The sequence below is a fragment of the Anser brachyrhynchus genome, assembly GCF_964034855.1.
Source record: "Anser brachyrhynchus genome assembly, chromosome: 4".
Classification (NCBI taxonomy): domain Eukaryota; kingdom Metazoa; phylum Chordata; class Aves; order Anseriformes; family Anatidae; genus Anser; species Anser brachyrhynchus.
This window is the reverse complement of record NC_137698.1, coordinates 32,886,969-32,899,800: the sequence shown is the minus strand read 5'-3', so window position 1 is coordinate 32,899,800 and position 12,832 is coordinate 32,886,969. Positions and strand designations below refer to the sequence as shown.

Sequence of the window (12,832 nt, the reverse complement as noted above, 5' to 3'; positions counted from 1 at the left end):
GCAAGGAAAATAACTTCCTTCCTAACTTGGAAGCAGTGAGGGCAAATGCTTTCTGGTGACATGATTCTTTCCTGAAGCAAAGCGCTTTCAGAGCTGCACTGGGCATATGGAGCTCTGCACACGCAGCTTTCCATGAATATTGCATTAATCCATATTACAAGTTATGAATTGCAATCAGTCCATTCTTGTGCTAACCGAGCTGCAGCTGCTCCCAGCTGAAAAGTCTTTTGAACTCTGCCAGACGAAATATTCCAAGCCTCGTTCCAAGGTGCAGTAATTGTCATTGTGGTTCTCAGGCTGTCATACATATTTAATTTAGGATACATATCGAAATGTGCATTCTGCTGATGCTGAGGCTGGTGCCAATGCTTGCAGTGATGTTGTCTGAAGACTAGGGAAAAGCCAAAATTGTTTCAATACATGGTAATACGTTGATTTCAGCTTCAGTACAGTTAATCTGTATTTGTAGTAAATCATTCAAAACCCAAAGAGAATTCACTGCATGATAAATTAAAGGAAAAGCATCAGCTGCAAAGTTTCAGGGTGAATCTGGGCTTCCTCTGGCTTTGTGGTCTCCAGAGCTAGGAGACAGCTTTCCTCTATTGTAAAGAGAGGAATCATTTGGAAGTGTGGGCACAAGAACTGGGATCCAGGTTTTTTTCTGATTCCAGTGTAGTCCAGTGGTGCCTTGGCTTGTTGTAAGGAGAGAACATCCTTGCACTTTAGGTGTAGGCTCCAGTGATCTCACAGACTGGAAGGAGCTTAAAACACTTATTTTAGTTCGAGGTCTGGCTTTTTTTTTTCTTTTTCCCTATCTTTAATATTAGTGGATTATATTCCAACTCTTTAAATTAATAATAAAAAAATAAGCCTATTGATGACATAATGTGGGAATTCATTTCAATGCATGTGCACAGTGTTATGTTATTCATATTGAATCCTCTTTCATGTTGTCTGGGACAGAAGGACATGATTTGTTCACTTTATGAGCTAAGGACCATCATGTTTAGTGCTAAAGGCTGAGTACCCAACCTATCCATTTTTACGTCACTTCCTGGCATTGTCTGAGTGCTAGTTTTTTAAAATTATTTTGAAAAGAAATTATTAATGCCTTATGGTTGGTTACTAGTAAAGTTGTTCGGATTGTATCAAGTTTGAATGCTATTAAGCCTCAGTCATATTTTGCCAGTAGCTCTTATTTCTCAGAAAATGGGACTGCAAAACAGTTTTCTTCTTTTTAACAAAATACAATTATTTAAAAAGGAGCAAATGGGGATTTTATAGGGATTCAAAAGCGAATATTTTCTCTCTGATTCCTTCTTGTCTTTACATCCCTATGTAGGTAGAATTTGGAGGATGTGTACATAAAAACATAAAATCAAATGGATTTCATCCCCAAATTTACAAACTGAAAATGGCCTAAGAATTTACATGGTGTTTTTTCTGTGAGGTGTTGTTGTCCATCAGTGGGGGACAGATGCTGAGCAGCTCCTGTGGCCATGCCATGGCCCTCCTCCTCGTTGTGTGGAGGGGAGATGAAGGATGGTCACTGAGGCAGGGCAGAGGTGTGGTCGGACCCCTCTCCTTTGTGCTGGTGCCGTGCTTTTGTTGCCAGTGGATTAAAGATGCCTTGAGGTCTGGATGCCCAGAAGGAGCTGATGGAGAGGGCTACAAAGGGGGGTGCAACCAGCCAAGGGGCAGGCGATGGAGGAGGCTTACTGTTTATCAAAAAAAATAAGAGACAGGGTCATTGCTGCCATGTTTGTGTGCCTTGAATTCCTGTGGCTACTTGCAGGAAGGACAGTCCATTTGATCTGAAAGGCTGAGACAACAAGTATTTTATATTTACACATAAAATGACATTTCTAACCATATATTTGCAATTAAGCCATTGTTTTTATTAGTCACAAGGGATAATTGCATCCAGAAATTCCCGAAGAAAATGTTATATTGGGCAAACAACATTACACTGACGTTTCAATTATATGAGTAATTTTCTAGCATAGATCAGCAATAAACTTCCCTGAAGGACCTATTAAACAGGAAGCAAGAAAACAGAGATGGGGCAGTTGCCAAGTGTCTAGCATTTGTGTGTCTGGTCGTGCCCTCACTCCTTTTGTCTTTACGCATGTCGAGCAGTCGGTGAAATCCAGCAATGCCTGCAGACAGCAGGCACGCACAGGAGGGCTTTCTTTTGGAGATGTTGGCTTCCTGGGGCTGGAAGGGAAGGGTCTCTGGTTTCTGCCTTGTGGAAGTGCACCAGGCAAAACTGCTGAGGTCTCCTTGGCGTGGAAGCAAAGACATCCTGTCTTTCAAAGGGTTTTGGTCAGTGTTTGGGTGAAGACCCAAAATGTCTGATTAAAATGCCACGCTGGTGGCAGACTCTGGGAGATGACAGGCAAAAGGGAAGGGATCAGATCAGCCACACTGAACAGGGCACCCATGCTCCTACAGACCCAAACCCTCTGACATGCTATCAGAGGAAGCGGACGGGAGCCAAGAGCTGCCTCACATACTTGTCAGGTGTAGCAAATGTGTTTTTTCCATTGTAGTTCTTCTCTCAGCCACATTGCCAAACAAGCAAAAGCCCTAGCATAAATTTCCCTTATCCTGCCATAAAAATGCTTTTATTGGTAATAGCTTATTTCACACACTGAGCTGTTATATGGTATTCTGGCAAAAAAAAAAAAGAAAAAAAAACCACCACCAACCCACAAGGAGGATTTTCTGAGAAGGTCATGCTGGAAAAAATATGTCTCCAAACAGTCCCTAATGCAAAATCAGGCTGAAAAAAGGTCCCCCATTGCCCATTCCCCATGAGGTCCTTGCTGGTGTTTTCATGTCTAAGCGTGCAGTGTCCCATTTTTGCTCTTTAGTAAAGATCAGGAGCAAACTTTTCTAAAGGGCTGTTCAACAGCAAGCAAGAAAGCCAGGGATGATTTAAATACAGACACACTCTGATGAACTTCTAGCTCCACTTCTACTTTCTCTTTGGTTCCTCTCAAATTAGCTTCTAATTATCCCAGTTGTAATCACCCGGTGTGATAAAGTTGAAGTAATAATGATTCTTTTTGATAGCACAATATTTTCTCTATAACTGTTGTAGCTAATAAAGACAGAATGCCAAGCTGCTTATAGAAAACAGATTTTTACAGTTCCTAAACAAATGCCCTGAATAGTTCATGTACAGATAATAAAAGAACAAAGCAACTGTTCTAAGGAAAATTTGTATCTTGATTAAAAAAAAAAATCAAAAACAAACAAGAAAACAACAAAAAACCCTATCTGTATATTTATTTTCCAAATTATTAATTTTAAAGGCCCAGAACCTAATGTCAGTACTCCACGTCCAAATTCCAGGGGACTGGAGATGGCTGCTCAGTGCTGTCGATCTGCTCAGGTTTCTGCACCTCTGGGCAGCTCTTGATGCCATGTCCCTGTGATGCCCAGGTAAGTCACTTTTCCCTGTGGCACTGAGTCCAGCAGGTTTTAGGCATGCCTCCCATGCCACATCTTCCCATGCCACATAGTGATGCTCCTGTTCGCATTGGAGCCCAACTCTCTGACCACAGGGGAAGGGGATGCCAGGGCACAGAGTGGGGAGAATTTCTGCACCCCAGGTGCACTTGGATAACATCAGCAATGTGATTTAAAAGAAGGGCTTGGGATGTCGAGCAATCAAATCTAGCGTGTAGACTCTCTTCTTGGCTTAGAAGAGCTCTCTCTATGCATGAAACAGTTCATCCCTGCTGGGTTTTCATAACCCTATGTAAAGAGAGGCTGGTGAAATCTGCATTAATATTTGTCAAGTGTTGCATGACCTGCTTGATGTAACAACGCCAGCATATTACTGGAAGTCTTTGGACAAATTTGTTGTTAGCATCAATGGCTGTGATTAGTAACTGTGACTGTGTGGAAGCTTTGGGCTAGGCATGTGCTATGTATGGGTTATTGTATCTCTGCTCTCTGTGACTGCAGGGAGTTTTGAGGGCTGCAGTGAAAGGTCCACCACAGATGGGCATTTTCCTATCAGCAGGAAATATTCATATATCACAATTTGAAAGAGCAAGCAGGGGTGGAGGTGAGATATATATATATATATATATATGTATATATGTATATATTTAGATATAGATATATTTAGTTACAGTCTCAGTGGAATAAATACCACACCAAGAAAAATATGGAAGAGTGGACCTGGAACATTGGGGTCTATACTATGTAATTACTCATATAATTAACATACATCACCATCTTAGTGTTATTGTCTGGGGTTTCTCCCTCTAGACCTATGAATTTCTTCAAACCAATGGGTACATTTTTATCTCGTTTAATGTTCCCTGTTCTACAAATAACTATGGGATCTCTAACTGAAGTACAATCACTGCTACTCTAATGTTACAACATCAGTGATTAGAACGAATTTGTTCCTGACCACCTTCACATAGAATAATAAGTATGTCTGGTATCTTTTATTCTGAGAGAAAATCTTTCCAGCTTATCATCTAGGCAGAAAAATGAACCCAAACAGACCAAGTTTTATCAAGAGCAGAGAAGAGGAAGAGAGTATTCTTGCTTTTTTTTCTATTTTATTTTTTTTTTTAGCATACAGTAATATCAAACTTGTGAGCTTTACGTAAAACATTTAGGAAAGAAACAGCCATTATAACAAATGTGCTATTAGTTCTGCACTAATGTAACTAATTAGGCCCTCAGTTCCATGTGAGAAAAATGAATAAAGCACTGCAGTGTGCAGCTTTGTATTAGGCAGTATTTTCTGCTCTTGAGCAAACTTGTTCTGCGCGCCAAAGGCAAGAGCATTAATTGAATACAGAACCTGTTTATAAATCTAGCACAGCTTTCAGCTTGACGGGTGCCACTGCTGTTCATTCTCACCTTTCTGCTGTCCGTAATTAACCTTGCATAGCTTGAAATTCTCCGTGAAGTGAAGGATGGGCTCTGGTTTTGGCTGGGTTGCTGTGACCTGAATTAAAGCTGCCAAACTCCTGCTGTTTCATGTTGGCCTTACCTGGCCATACAGGCCAGCGGGGAGTGAGCCAAACAGCTCTTCTAGTAAAGTGATGTTGCGGGCAAGTGGAAGATAAGAGGCTTGATGGGACTCTCAGTAGTTATTAAGTGATACTTTTTCTTATAACAAATGTGGCGTAAGCCTTATTTCTCCCTAACCAAGGCATACAATGTACCACAAAAGAGATGGCTGGCTGCCAGAAAGAGTTATGTACATAGACGTACACCTACAAACGTAGAACAAAGATAGGCAAAGATGAATGTGTTCCTCCCTTTCAATATGGGACTATTCAAGTACCCATTGTAGTCAGTGAGACCATCTCTGTCCCACCTTCTTTATGCCACTTGCACCTGGTGCTGCCCCTGGTACTCTCTGCCACTCACCAAAATGGCTAAGTATAGGTAAAAGAGAAAAGCAACCCCAAAGCAGATATCTTGCATTGGTTTCTGCCTTCTAGTGAGTGATGGTGGTGGAGGGAAGGATCAGCGGGGCAAGGCTGGGGCTGGGGTAGCCGCAGAGAAATTGGGAGGAGGAAAGCAGCAGCCCTGCTGTGGTCAGTGAGCTTCTAGACAGCCTCAGCTGCATGGGAAACCACAGCTGAATTCCTCATGTCAATGTCTTCATTTTGGTTATTGTTTGAAGGAATCTCCTTATATCCAGTTTCCAATCAAAACATCATGTACTCCCTAAAATCCGAGCTTGACTATGAACATGTTGCACTACAGGGACTGATGTCTACCAGTCGCGTAATGTGGATGAATGCCTTTGAAAAACAGATCCTTAATCGAAGTTACACTTCATTTGTTTTTTAAATTTCCATCTTCCATTTAAGTGGCTGTTTCATTGCTATGAGAAGCATTAAGAGCTATTCATGTTTTTCTTTTCGTGGCTCTTTTAAAACTGAACTTCCCTTGTTGTTAATGTCCTGGCAGTGGATATTCTCTCTTATCTGCTCTGTACTCATGGGCTAGGTCCAAGATTACCTGTGAAGGGTTTTAGTTTCTTCATGCAGAAATGTGTGTGTTGTTATTTTAACTATTTGAATATTTTCATTGTAAAGCACCGTTTCTTTCTCATTATATTGTTGTAATTGTATATTAAGTTAACTTTAGGCAGAAAAATTCTTTTTCTTCTGTTATGTCTTCTTGTCAGCCTGAAGTTAATTCAATATTAACATGTAAAAATAACATGGAGGTTAAAGGAAACAATAGATGCAGCTGTGTTGTAACTGTTTTTTACCCAGCCACTGAAAGAAAGCAAAACAAAGGTGCAAAATGTAGGCAGATCAAAAAGGCTAATTTCAACATGAGGAGATAGGAGAAAAAAAATGCTTGTTTTAAGATACAGTGTGCATATTAACAAGCCATCAATTTCTATACAGGTATGGTCTTTGGTCAAAAAGACCGAAGAGGGGACTTTTCTGCTCTGACTTCTTCCTTTGAACTTTTAACCAAGGGCTCTTGGTAGGAAAATCACTGCTGCAAATTGCCTCTAACACTCCTCATTATTATTATTAGATAGCTCTTCTGTTTGAGCACATCTTTCTTACACTAAAGAATCAACATCTCAAATAAGAATGAACCCCCAGAATCATCAGATGACTGTCTTAAAACTTTGTAAGATAAATGTTTTCGTTCCAGAATGGGCTTCTTCCAAAACAAAAAAATACTTGTGGAAAAGCTGGGCTTCTCCAACACTTAAACTCCTGAAAATGTCAGTGATAGTTTGTTCTGAAATGATTATTGAAACATATTCAAAGCATGTTATCAAAATGTTTTGTCTAAAAAAAAAAAAATCCACAGCCACTTCAGATAAAAGATTAATTCAAAGCAGGACTTCTTGAACACACAAACCTCAGACTTCAGAAAACAGGAAAGAAGTTAACATTCCATTTTTTCCCAATAAAGCCTTTTAAAGAAATTTATCATCACTACCTATCAGCTCATTAATCTGGCCAATGAGGCAGGAAAAGGGCTATCCGTGGAAATAAGTCCACCTCAACTATGTCTCTGGATTTGCTGATTACCTCTTGATATCACAAGTTTGAGGGTAACTCTGCTCATTTCTGCTCTTCTTCAGCATTCACAGCTCCAGTTCACTCTCCGGTGTAACTTGGTTTCAGTGTCTCCAGCATTCAGGTATGGATGTGACAAGTTCCTTGTCATCTTCATACTTCTTTCAGCAAGCCAAATATCAATCATCCAAAGTAACTTTATACACTCCTAGTCAAGTTTCTTACACAAGATTATGCTAAGTTCCCATGACAAATCACCGTGGAAGCAGGTTGGGTTATTTTGTCTTTTCCATTTTTTAAATTTTCCTTCTACACAAGCAAGAATTCACCAGAAGTTTAGCCTGTTTTTAGAGGTTTAAAAAACAGAACTTAAAAAAAAAAAGTGTCGTAGTATTCAGCCCCATCCTCCCCAGAACCTGCTGGCTGCATCGCTGTGTGCAGGACAACATCGATGCGTCTTCTCAGACAGGCATTAAGGCCCGTGTGGTGTGTGAAGTAATACAGAGTTTTAGTGTCTTCTGAAAAGGCCTGAAGAAAGTAAGCAGACATTCATATGTCAAGATAGCACAAAGTTGTGTTGTTGGTGTTTTTGTTTTTGTTTTTTTTTTCTTTTTTCTTTTTTGTAAAGAAAATATTAATGTCTGTTTAAGCACTTCCAAGGCATCACACAGGTTACTATTACGTCATGAATGATTTCCATTTTCTGCTCTGCATCATTTTGTTTTCCTGGCTTAGGAAAGCAAGCTAGTGCTAGATGAATGCTGCGTGTATGCGGAGGGTGCACAGCCAGGTCCTAATAGCTTCGTGCCTGCTTTCTTGTCCGTCGTTTATCATCGTTATTATGCGTCTGCTAACAAGGAACTGTTTAGCAGAGTCACACAAGGGGCTGCCTAATGTTTTACTACCAGATTTGTGAAGAAGGAAAAAGATGGAACAGAGGAATAGTTTTAAGAAGTGGGGAATAAACAGAGGCTTTTAAACGTAATTCCTGGCTGTCATCATCCTAATTAGCAATGGGTCTACTTGATGTCTCCGTACAGAGGGTGTGAATAGTACTGCTTCATGTCTGTCATGGTGATTAATGTCTTTTTTGGTAATAAACCAGTAGAATATACAGTCGTATCATAAATCTATAGAGTACACTGCCCTAGAACAAATATGTGACATTACCCAATTACATTAATGGTGATGTCCTCTGTTTGGACTGCTGAAAAGTCAGACTGATGACATGTTAGGGGCGTCTGCTGAGCCAGAATATTCAAGGGACTAGATAGAAACAATAGCCTTATAAATATACATTGAATTTAATAACAGTTGTTTCGCTTTTATTCTCTACTCATTTTGAATTGTTCTCCTCATCATGGAAACCAGCTTTTGCTGCACAATCCACTGCAGAAATGGAGAGACAATAGAATTGCAGCTAAGTGAAGTGCATTCATCACGCAGTATCCCTGATGCTCTCCTGGAACTGGTGAGAGAAATGGGGTATATCCCATTGAATCCAAAATGTTGTTATGCTCATATTACACATACAATGGCTATCAAAGGCAGCTCATAAAGCAAATCAGTAAATTCATATTAATTTTAGTGGGCTTTCGAACAGCCCTAAGCTGAAGCCTGTGGCTTTGAGGAATTTGATAGCTACATTTTTATTTCACTTTTAAGCAATTCCAAGACTCCCAGTGTTCATTTCTTATATTGCAGCAGGCTTTCTCAAAAGCACTTTCTCATGCCATGTAAGCTAGAAGGTGACTGGAATTGCAGAAGCAGATGAAAGAGAGCATTATCCACTGTCTTTCTTCCTAAAGGAGGTATTTCTTCAGCTGACCTAGTCTTGAGGAAACATTCAGCTCTGGATTGCAGTGTTTGTGGAGCAGAGCAATCCTAATTTACGTGACAGCTGATGCTACGATACTATGCAACATCTTAGTTTTTGCTTATTCATTAAATACTTTAATGTCAAGTTAAATAAATAATCAAAGCATGTTGCAAGATCTAATAGCTAGTTCTCTGTCAGGCAGTATAGGATACCTTGCACTAATGAGCTTCACCTCACCAGACTTTTATGGTGTAACTTCATTTTGAGAAATGTGGTGCTCTGAAATAACTGGCAAGTGATGCTGGATATTAGTTACAGTAAGAAGAAATGAAGAATTATCATTTATAAGAGATTCTTCTTCTTCTTCCAACAAATTCTTCTCTTTTGGCATGGCCTATAAGTTACAGAAATGTATGGTTCTTATGGGACTTTCACACCCAGACACTGACTATAATTCCATGCCGTGCTAATGAAAGTCAGCGCTCGCAGGGAAGTGTGGTTACAGCCATGGAAATCAGTGTTTAAGGTTTGTATTCTGCACACAAACAGCTGTAATGCTCAGCTCCTATGCATCTCAGTGTATAGTTGGCACCTATACCCTCCATTTTCAGAACCTGCAGAGAAATTGGGTACTCAAGATCACACAATCTATCAGCAGGAAAGTCAAATACAGGTTTTGAGTCAGCTGAGTCCTTGTGCGGTAACCACTGCAGAGCACTGTTTCTCATTGGGTTTAAGGAATGCATATGAACCTTATGGTTTTGCTCACTCAGGGGTAATTGCTGAACTTTCTCTGCATGGGTGAAGATGATATACATAAAAGGTAGCAGGACTGGACTCACAACGAGGATCTGTACTGTTTTCATTTACATGTACAGGAGGCATGCATAGATTTTTGTGTCCATGCCACAGTGGTACTACTATGTATTCACACGCCAGTGACTCCTCCTCAGAAAAGATGTGGTATGGCTTTCTGCACAATCGTTCTTAAATTTTGGTATGTGCAGTTCCACAAAATTGTACCTAGGTGGTATGTGAGGGTCAGGATCTTTATCTGGTTTTGGCAATGGACCTGCTGGAGCTGGAGATGATGGCAGTGGTGCAACAGCACTTGTTTGGGAGCAGAATTAACTTAGTTGTGACTGTTTTCCTGTGAGCCGTAGGGGTGCTAGTTGTGAGGTATGTGTCTCTGGTTGAAGGAGAAAAAAAGCCCTATAAATGTCCTTTTTGTTTCCTTGTTTGGAAATAGGGGTGCTGTGTACAGCTGTGGGCAGCTTCCTTGAGACGAACTCCAGTGCATGGTACGCACACAGAAAGGTGCGCTAGAGCAGTAGTAAGCTCCAGAAGTTAGTTGCTGTTCACTTGAAGACCCTATTTTATCAGTTACTGTTCAGCAGAGCTGAGTTGGCAGACCGGACTGACATTTTTTAAGACCAATAATATGTGGCCTATCTTTTTGAATTATTTTGAAGCCCCCTCCCCCGTTACACTCCAACACTGCAAGATATTTTCTTCTTAATTTTACTCGGATCTTTGCTGAATTCAGTCACCATGGCTCAGTCTCACTGTCTCTTTTCATGGGGCTGGGGCAAAGAGTCATTTGTCTGTATATCCCATACAGAGTCAAAGGAGCTAATGTGTTTTTGCGTATTATTTCACCAGTCTTATTAAGTAAATTAACTGTGATTGAAAATTCAGCAATGTGCACACAGAAAGTCTTCTCTGTGAAGTAATATAACCGATTCGTTACTTGTCATCTCACCTGATGTTATGTTGTCCTCTTTTATCAACTAGTATTTTTTTGAATACAAAGTGAAGGCTGTAGACTAGGAAACCTATTTCATGTGTGCTACAGCAGCACTCTGTTTCAGACGGAGGGAATATAAAAAAGTTCATAAAGCTTTCCATGTTAGATATGAAAGACAGGAATTAGCCAACATGAATCATGAGCCGCACTGACTAACTCAAGAATACTGAGTTTTCATTTGTAAAATTTAACAAGATTATTGGTTTTCTGTGAATTCAGTGAATGACCATATAGCTTCCAGTCAGCATTCTCAACTTTTATCATGCATGTTTCTGACTTTCTTTTTGTGTATGCTAAGCTTTCATGCTAAACTCACCTGAAACTCTTGGGCTCCTAAACTCTTGGGCTCTGAGCAATAATAATAATTTAACAAATCTTAACATGTAATAAAACCAGCATATTTATTTGAAATACCTCAGGATCAACACATTTTACAAGGAATACTTACACAAAGTATTCCCTAAACAAGAAGTAAGGGAAATGTATAAAGATGGAAATTCTGGTGTCTTTTAAGACAGGGCAGAAAGCAGAAGGTTCTCAAGAGCTTTACCAGGACTCTCATTTAATGGGTTGTGTTTTCTCTGTGAGCCAGAGGGTGATTGCTTGGTTTAAGGACAAAACAGTGTATAGCCTTTGTTTCTGTTGTTGCTGTTTCATTGCAACATGGACTCGTTCCTGGATATTAATGTTCTTCCCTCATTCTGCTGGGTGCTTCTGCTAATAACTATTTATGGAACAAAACCAACACACTGAATCTTCTTCTTGACCGCTGGTGGCCCTAAAAAGGAAGATATATTAACAAGCTGATGATATCACTGCCTTTGTGCTGATGAGTATAGCTAGCCACAGATTTTTATACCTTGGTCGGGAACAGTTTAAAAACTGTTTTGGCAGAACTCTGGGTGACATTATGAACTTACTTAACTCCTTTTCCCGTTTCCAGACCATTTAGTTTTAAGTCTCTCATGTGATGTTTGCTAATCAGGTTATATATAGAATCAGAAGCAAATGAAAATTAGAATAACATTACACAAAATGAGAATAGCATACAAAACTCTACAATTTTCTCTTCATACAATTTCATTTTTATTATGGTAATGAAATGCTTAATTATATACTCTTCAGCTAGTAAAATATATCTTGGGATGGTAGTATTAGCACATATTTTGTAAAACTCCAATGACAATAAAAGGATACATAGTTTTATGACTAAGTAGCAAATTGGCAATATCACCTGCATGCTAAGTGAAGCTAAAATAACTCAACTAATGAGATAATAACACGTGGGACTAAAAAAAAAAATGGTGTTGGATAGGTGAAGAAATGCTTTACGTTAAATCCACAGTATGGGTATAGTTCAAATAACATTAAGGTTCTGACTCAGGCACATGAAAGTATGGAAAGTGAGAGTTAAGGCTGCCTCTCTATACTTAATATGCCCTGGTGCCTTTCCAACAAATATTTTATTATGTGAGCTCTCCCGGTGATTTTGGAACATGAGCAGCATTTTGGACCTCCATAGGGGTTTGACAGTGATTTTTTTTTTTTCTGAAACCATCGAGCAAAAACAAAATTGCAGAAAAGTGGAAGAGAGAAAATCTTCAGTTCCGTTTTCAGTCTGTTAAAGTTAAATATAAACCTTTCTGTGCAGACTTCTCCTCTTGTCTCATTTTAAGATATGGCTAAAATATTTTGTTAAAAAATGTGGACTGTGGTTAGAACTTGAGTAGATTTTCATTTTATGCCCCCTGCAAATGTTTTAGTTGCAGAGAAAGCTGCTCCTACCCCTTTTCCACAGGTAGTTAGGCAAACTTGCAGTCAGAGCTCTACTCTTCTTGACTCAAAAGTTTCCTCTATTGCTGGTAAAATCGGAAGATGGACTTAAGTCTTCTACGCTGTACCCTGATGCTGAGCAATTTTGGCATGATGCCATGCCAGACTTGGTTTTCCTCTCCTATGGGACAGAAGCATCATTACAAACCTTGAGAGCTGGCATAAAATGAAATGACTGGTAGGTGCTTTAGGTGGTGATGGGAACAGAAGATGAGGATTTCAGTCTAGGTATCTACATGCTCCTCCTTACCGCAGTATCTGAGTTTCCTGCACACCTCACTGAACTTATATTGTAGCTGCCTGTTTTACAAGTGGGAGTATCAATGCAAG

General features: G+C 39.7%; 1 protein-coding gene across 8 annotated transcripts in view; it reads left to right on the top strand.

Moving 5' to 3' along the window:
- LOC308194001 (uncharacterized protein) overlaps window positions 1-12,832 on the top strand; it is a 143,520-nt gene that overhangs the window by 23,597 nt on the left and 107,091 nt on the right. The window lies entirely within an intron of this gene.